At 22.2% G+C, this 7,697-nt stretch overlaps 1 long non-coding RNA gene across 1 annotated transcript; it reads left to right on the top strand.

The window, feature by feature from the left end:
- The first annotated feature begins 4,344 nt into the window (after positions 1–4,344).
- LOC110625742 lies at positions 4,345–7,040 on the top strand. The gene is made up of 2 exons (XR_006352422.1): positions 4,345–4,653; positions 6,600–7,040. It is a non-coding gene; the product is annotated as an uncharacterized LOC110625742 (long non-coding RNA).
- Positions 7,041–7,697: the final 657 nt, after the last annotated feature.

Raw genomic sequence — 7,697 nt, 5'->3', positions numbered from 1 at the left:
ATATTGTTGTGTATATAAAATCTAGTTGTAAAAAAATCTAAACCTAATTTACTAAAAGTTTGCCAATGCCTGTGTATATAATAAAAGTAATTATGTAATTATATTTTTTAAAATAAATATTAATTATAATTAAATACTAAAGAAAACTAGTTGCTATGATGTGTTTTCCCTGTAAATTAACTATTCGTTTTAATTAACAGATATAATAACAAATAAAGGAAAATAATTTTGTTTTGTTTTATTAAAAAAATTATGATTTGTTTTTTAATTTTATTAACAATTCCACTGTTTTTACTATTGCTATAATGTATTTTTTATGTAAAATATACATAATTTAGCTTAACATTTACATAAAAAATCAGTATACAGTCTTATATTTTTATCATTAACTTTTATATCTGAATTTTATAAAATTATAACTAATTAACATATAAAATTTTTAAAATATAATTATTTTACATCTAAAAATTTAAAACGCGTGTAAATTATATACCTGCATATGAGTTGAGTTTAGTTATATTTTTTTAGTTACAATCAGAAAAGCTTTTCATTTTTTAATTTTATTGCAATTATATTATTTTTACTAATTAAAATACAATTTTTTAAAGTTAAAATTGTTAAAGTTAAAGTTGTTTTAATGGTGTTCTATTATTATTTGTACAGTTAACTTTTAATTACATTATCATCACGATAGTAAAATTTACAGTAAAAATAATAATTTAAAAATTTAAGATAGAATTATAATAAAATTAAAAATATAATTTTTTTAATAATTATATATTTTATTAATAATTTTTTTAAAAAATAGAGGGATGAAGATTGAATTTATAATTTTATATAAATTATATATTTTTTCATTATTTAATAAGTCATATTAGATAATTAAATATTTTATTTATATATTATTCATTTTTTAAAACTTTATTTTAAATATTAGTATAATTTAAAAAAAAAAAAGATAATAAGCATTATACTTGACGGTTAAAAAATAATTAAAAGGATATTTTTAAAAAAATATTTTATTATTTTTATTATTTTTAAATTTAATTAGGTTAAATATTATTTTAAATTATTTTTTAATATTTAATTAATATATTTAATAAAATTATTTTTTTTAATGATAGTTTTAAAAATAATACTAAATAGTAAGATATTAAATAATTTCAATTAAAATAAAATTAAGATAAATTATTTGTTATAAAATTATTGACAAAATATAAAAAAATAATAATAATATAAATAATAATTTTTAAATATATTTAATAACAAAAGAAAAAGTAATTTGATAATCTTATAAGTTTTTAACTATATAAATATATATATATATAAATATCAGTCGAATGTATTTAGTTAAATATTAAAAGAATAGAATTTAATTAATAAAAAATAAAAATATAAAATGAAATTATAATAAAAATAAAGTGTAAAACGATTAATTTTAAATTTTATTCACATAATACGATAATATAGTAATTTTTTTAATTTTTTGATAGATATAAATAATGGCCTGATACAATTGTAATAACTTTAAAAATTTATATTTTAATTTAAAAAAATATAATTATAATAAAATAAAAATATAGAATATAGAATATTTTTAACGATTAACTCTATATTTTTTATAAAAAAAATATTACTAAAAGCTGACAATAAAAAAAATACTAATTAAATTTTTAAGTAAAATTCAAGAGCCAAACTATATATTTTGATATTATTAAAAAAACATATTTTATGCTTTTTTTTTTTTTTTTTTGAAATGGGATGCCTTTTAAATATTAGTTGTGTATTAAGAAAAAATAAGCATATTTTTTAGGTAAAGTTTAAGGATTTTATTATCCAAATTAAATATTGTTGAATGTTATGAGTTTTTAATAGTAAGAGTAATGCTAAGAATACATTTAAACTAAATTTAAGAGGATTGAATTTAATGCATAAAAATAAAAGATAAAGGGTGTAATTATATATATATATTTATAATTATAAAAAATTATTTTATGGTTTAGCCTATTTTAAAAGAGAGTTGTATATTTTTTACTATATAACAAAAAAAATCATATATTTTCACTGAAAATTTTTTTTAACACTGATAAATATTATTGATAAATTATATTTTATTCTCTAATATTTAATAAAATTTATATTTTAATTTTTATATTTTTAAATTTAATATATTAAATTTTATTTAATAAATAAAATAATTTCTTAATTTAAACTTTACACTTTTAATTGAAATTAATACTTATATTTTTATAAAATAGCGCTTATATATTATAATTACTAATAAGTCCTTATGTTTATAAATTAATCTCTTTATTTATTAAATTTTAATATTTTATTTGTAAAAAATAATAAAATAAAAATAAAATAAAATAATCTGATTTTTTTTTATTCTAATCAATAAAAAAATCATAGAGAAGGAAAAGTTAGACAAAAAAATTCTTTAGACTTGAACTTAGATGTATATTGTTTAAGATTCTTGATTTAATTTTTATTTTATTAATTTATTTTAAAATATTAATTTTAATAAATATATGAGATTAATTTAAAAAATTATATAAATATTTATTTGTAAATAATTATAATATTTAAAAATTAATTTATAAAAATATAGAAATAAATTATAACTAAAGATATTATTTTACTACAAAATAAAACTTTATAACTAAATTTATAAATACTTTAACTAAATTATATATTTTATCAAATTTTAAGAATTAAAATATAATTTATTCTAATTAAAAATTATTTTTCATTAATTTTTTAGTACCATATTAATATTTATTAATAATTTTAAATAAAAAAAATCTTATTTTACTAACAAAATAAAATTATATAACTTGTTTTATCATAAATTAAATTACAAAATTTTATTTAAAAAAATATCAAGTTATAAAATAATTATTTATAATTATTTTTTACAAATGTCCGTCTCTTTTTGTTAATACAAAAATATCAAAAATACTAAATTAAAATATTTGAATTTTAATTATTTACCCATAAAATATATGCTTTTTCAATATGTGTTTCATATCAACATATAATTTATAAAAAAAATTTACTATTTAATCATTTTTACTAATTAATCACACAATTTTATAAAAATATATTAAAATAATTTTTAAAATTTTTTAAAAAATTATTAATTAATTATTCTATTAATTTTAATCATTAATTATTTAACTATTTTATTTACACGGTATGAAAAAATTATTTAGTTAATCTCTATTTTATAAAAAAAATTCTACTATTTAAATTTTTTATATTTAATGCATTTTAAATTTTTAGATAATGTTTAATGATTAAAATTAATAAAAAAATTAATTAATATAGTTTTAAAATTTCCGAGACATTTTAAAAGTGAATAATTATAAAAAAATATCCCATAATTTAGTACATTTTAAGTAGAGTCATATATTTTAATTTATAATGAAAAGACTTATATATATATTTTAATTAAAATTAATGCAAATATTTTTATCAATTAGTTCCTAATATTATAACTACTTTATAAACTAATATTTTTATTTATTAAATTGTAATATTTTATATGGGAAAATAATAAAATAGAAAATTAAATAGAAAATCTTTATTTTCTTTTATGTTTAATTAAGTAAAAAAATAAATTATTAATAAGAGAAAATTTAAATAAAAAAATTCATTAGACATAAAATTTAAATGCATATTATATTAAAATTCTTGATTTAAATTTTGTTTTATTAATTTATTGGTAAATATATAAAATAATAAATTTAATAAACATGAGAGTTTAGTTTATAAAAAAATGTAAGTATTTATTTGTAAGTATAACATTTAAGAATCAATTATAAAAAAAAAGATAAATTATAAGTAAAAGGATTATTTTATTATAAAATAAAATTTTATAATTAAATTTAAAAATATATGAATTAAAGTATATTTTTTAAAAAAATTTAAAATTTAAAATGTAATTTATTTTACTTATAAATTATTTTTAATTAATTTTTAAATAATACGTCAATATTATTAACAGTATTAAAAAATATCAAAAAATACCTTAACAATTTGAATTAGATGATTTTAGCAAAATTTTTTAATTTATACTTCAAAATTTATAATTTTATGCAAGATCAAGGGTAAATAGTAAATTTTTTAATTTTTTATAAAAAATTTTATTATTAGTAAAGATATTTTTAAAATAAAATTTTTTGTATATTTTCTGTGATTAATTTTAAATTATTATTAAATTATTAAATAAAAATACCTTTAATTTAAATTTAAATAAAATTTAAAAATTAAAATATTTAATTTTAAAAAATACAAAAACAGATATGTTAATTTTTAATATATGTCAGGGATTACTAAATAATTTCTTTCTTATGAAAATAAACCCATTAGCGGCGCCAAGGAAGAACCCAGAACAACAAACCAAACATCCAGAAACCTAGAGGCGGCGGCGTCGATCTCCATTGAGCTGGAGCTGAGGAAGAAGAATCGGAGGCGTCCGCAGCTGCCACTCTGCCTGCATGCCTTCCAGAAAACCTTTTGAAGCCCATTTACAGGTAGCCAATAACAAAGCCGTCGACGGCGACCTCCTCAACTGACACAGAGCACATCAGCAAAAAAACCTTCATAATTTCTTTGTATTCGCTGTTCTTCGGAGACATGGAAGAGCAGGTCAGCCTCCTTCTCTCGCTTGCGGCTTTACTATTCATTCCTTAAAGCCTAATGCTTTAGCTGATTCACTTCGGAAATTTCGGTGAGAATCCTGCAATGTTTGGGTTTTTCCATTCAAGATTAGCTTTGAGTAAGAGTGTTTATCTGTTTGTCTCAAATGCGCAACTTGGTGTTCTTCCTTTTCACCCAGCATTCATAATCAGATCCTTCTCGTCTACCATATCTTCCAATTTGAATGAGCACTCATTTATAATCTCATACCTCATAAATTCATGTGGATTAACCCTAAAATCTGCTCAATCTGTCTCTAAGAATAGGAGTTTACGTTTTCAAACTCCTGAAAGACCAGACTCAGTACTTAGGCTTCTCAGGGAACATGGGTTCACCATTTCTCAAATCTCTAAAATTGTTAAGATTCGGCCAGAGGTGATTGTATTGCATCCAGAAAAGACACTCTTGCCCAAGTTTGAGTTTCTGCTTTCTATAGGGGTTTCAAAATCAGGCCTTTCTACATTGGTTTCCAGGAATCCAGATTTGCTGGCTCGAAGCTTAGAGCGGTTTCTGATCCCAACTTATGAAATCCTTAAAAGCCTACTTGATTCTGATAAGAAAGTAGTTGTAACTCTCAATCGCATGAAAAACAGAAGTCTTTCCTTTTTCCAGAAAAGATTTTCTAACAATTTATCAACCTTGAGGGGGCGTGGAATCTCTCAATCTTCTATCTCTTACTTAGTTACCCAATCTCCGTTAACCATGTCTTATGAAATGGGCAAGTTTGCTGAGGGGATTGAGAAGGTTATGAAACTAGGATTTGATCCTTCAAAAGCTGTATTTCTTGATGCATTCCGTGTTTTGCTTGGGGTATCCCACAAAACATGGGAGCACAAAATCGAGGTCTATAGGAAGTTGGGTTTCTCTGAAAATGAGATTTCGACTAGTTTCAGAAAGTTCCCCAAATGTATGGTTTTGTCTGATAAAAAGCTCATTGGTATAATGGATTTTCTTGTGTGTAAAATGGGTTGGCAGCCTGCTGATGTTGCTAGAGTTCCAACTGTGCTTGGTTATAGTTTGGAGAAAAGGATTATGCCAAGATGTTCAATTGTAAGAGTTTTGGTTTTGAAGGGTTTGATCAAGGAAGATATCCGTTTATCCACAGTGCTGATACCTTCTGAAAAGCTATTCTTGAAAAGGTTTATAATCAAGTATCAAGAACATGTTCCTCAATTGTTGGATATCTTTCAGAATCAAATGGAAGTTGCAGAACTTGGATCTAGAATTTCTGGGTTTGAAAATGTCTAGCCTGCAGCATATCGATATTTCCACAGCTTTCTAATTGATTCCCTCAATTTCTTCGGTTTTAATGAGCAACAATCCTTCCTTGACAAAGGGAATCACCCCCAGGTGCTCAGCCACTGGATTTCTTCCATGAAAGGGCTTAAGTGTGGTAAACTTCCTGTTATCTTCTTGTACTCGTAAGGTCAAAGAATCTACAAAGTTGAAGAGGATGTTCCACCCTTAAATATTTACAAGGGAGAATGATAATTGTAGAATCATGACTTGAATTTGAGCAATAGAACAGTTTTAGATCCTTGTTTCGCCTGAAATTCATCTGCATTGGATGAGGCAACATCATTGATTTAACAGTAGATCTGCAGATTTTTATACTGATTTGTTCTATTTTTTGATGCATTGCTGTTCATCTTAAATAGCTTCAGCTTATGGTACAAATTAATCTATTTATACAAGTAGTTTTGCTGAAGCTTAATTTATCTCGTTTTCTATCCAGCTTGGCTTAATTTCTACCATCATTTTTCTTCTCTTCATGTGAGCTTGGCATAATCTACCATAAACTGAGATAAAATTACAATGTTTAATTCTGAAAAAATAAAGTTCTCTGCTCAGCTGAAATGATTGACCATCTGAACTTTCTGGTTTTTTTTATACAGGTGTATGATTGCAGTTGATTCAGTTTGAAATCATGCGAAACCAAAATAACTGAATGACTGAAACGATTAATTGGGTCGTTTCTTTCTTAATTTGAACGTTAGAGGGTTTTCACTAGCGGCCTTCCTAGTGAATTTCTATTATTTTCGTTTGTTTGCCGATCCCTAGTTAAGATTTGCTTATGGGATCCTTTATTGATGAAGCTATAATCAAGATTAATCGATTGGTTCTGTATGTGAGAATAGCACAAAAACAATGTGTCTCTTCCTTTTGAATTTGTAAAGGAATGCGTTTCATATTGCGAAGAGAAAAAGAGAAGGAACTATTTTTGGAAGAGATCCATTTGGCTAAAAAAAAATGGATAGTTAGTGGTTTACAACATGAAAATTTTACATGAGTAAATCTTTAGAAGAGTTAATGAGAAAATGAAGTGTTTTAATTTATGAAGGTGTCTTCCACTGTTTGTATCAGTTGTAAGATCTCCTTGCCGGGAAATTACCAAGGTTCCATTTTACTTTCTCAGCTGAAATACAGGGCTAAGGCATTAAAGCTGGCACCGACCACAAGGCTAAGGGTTCAGCATGCGAAAATGTCTCAAAGGTTAGTGCCAACTACGAGGCTAAGGCCTTAGCATGCAAAACCCCTTAACAGATAATACAAACAACAGGGTTAATATGTCATCTTAACTCACTCGAATTAAGTTAAGGATATGTATATGATAAAATATAAAATATTTAAATTAAAAAAATAAATCTTAGGATATATTTTTATCAGATAAATTTTATTTATTATGTTTGAACTATGTAACCATATTGTCTATTAACTTTAATTTATAATATAAAATTTCTCAAATTTTAGATTTTATAATAAAGACTCTCAAATTACCTCTTGCAAACTTTTTTTAATTTCTATTCTATGTGACATGTTTTACATGTCAAAAAAACATTTAAATATAAGATTTTCTCTTTTTTATTTTATTAATATTATTTAAATTTATAGTTTAAGGACGATACTAAAAATACAAAAATTATTTTACTACAAAATTATCATTCCCAATCTAATATATTTTCACTTTCTCCAATACAAACTTTCCCAAAGAA

The sequence above is a fragment of the Manihot esculenta genome, chromosome 11, assembly GCF_001659605.2.
Source record: "Manihot esculenta cultivar AM560-2 chromosome 11, M.esculenta_v8, whole genome shotgun sequence".
Classification (NCBI taxonomy): domain Eukaryota; kingdom Viridiplantae; phylum Streptophyta; class Magnoliopsida; order Malpighiales; family Euphorbiaceae; genus Manihot; species Manihot esculenta.
Note: the sequence above shows the minus strand (reverse complement) of the source record. Positions and strands in the feature narration are given on the sequence as shown.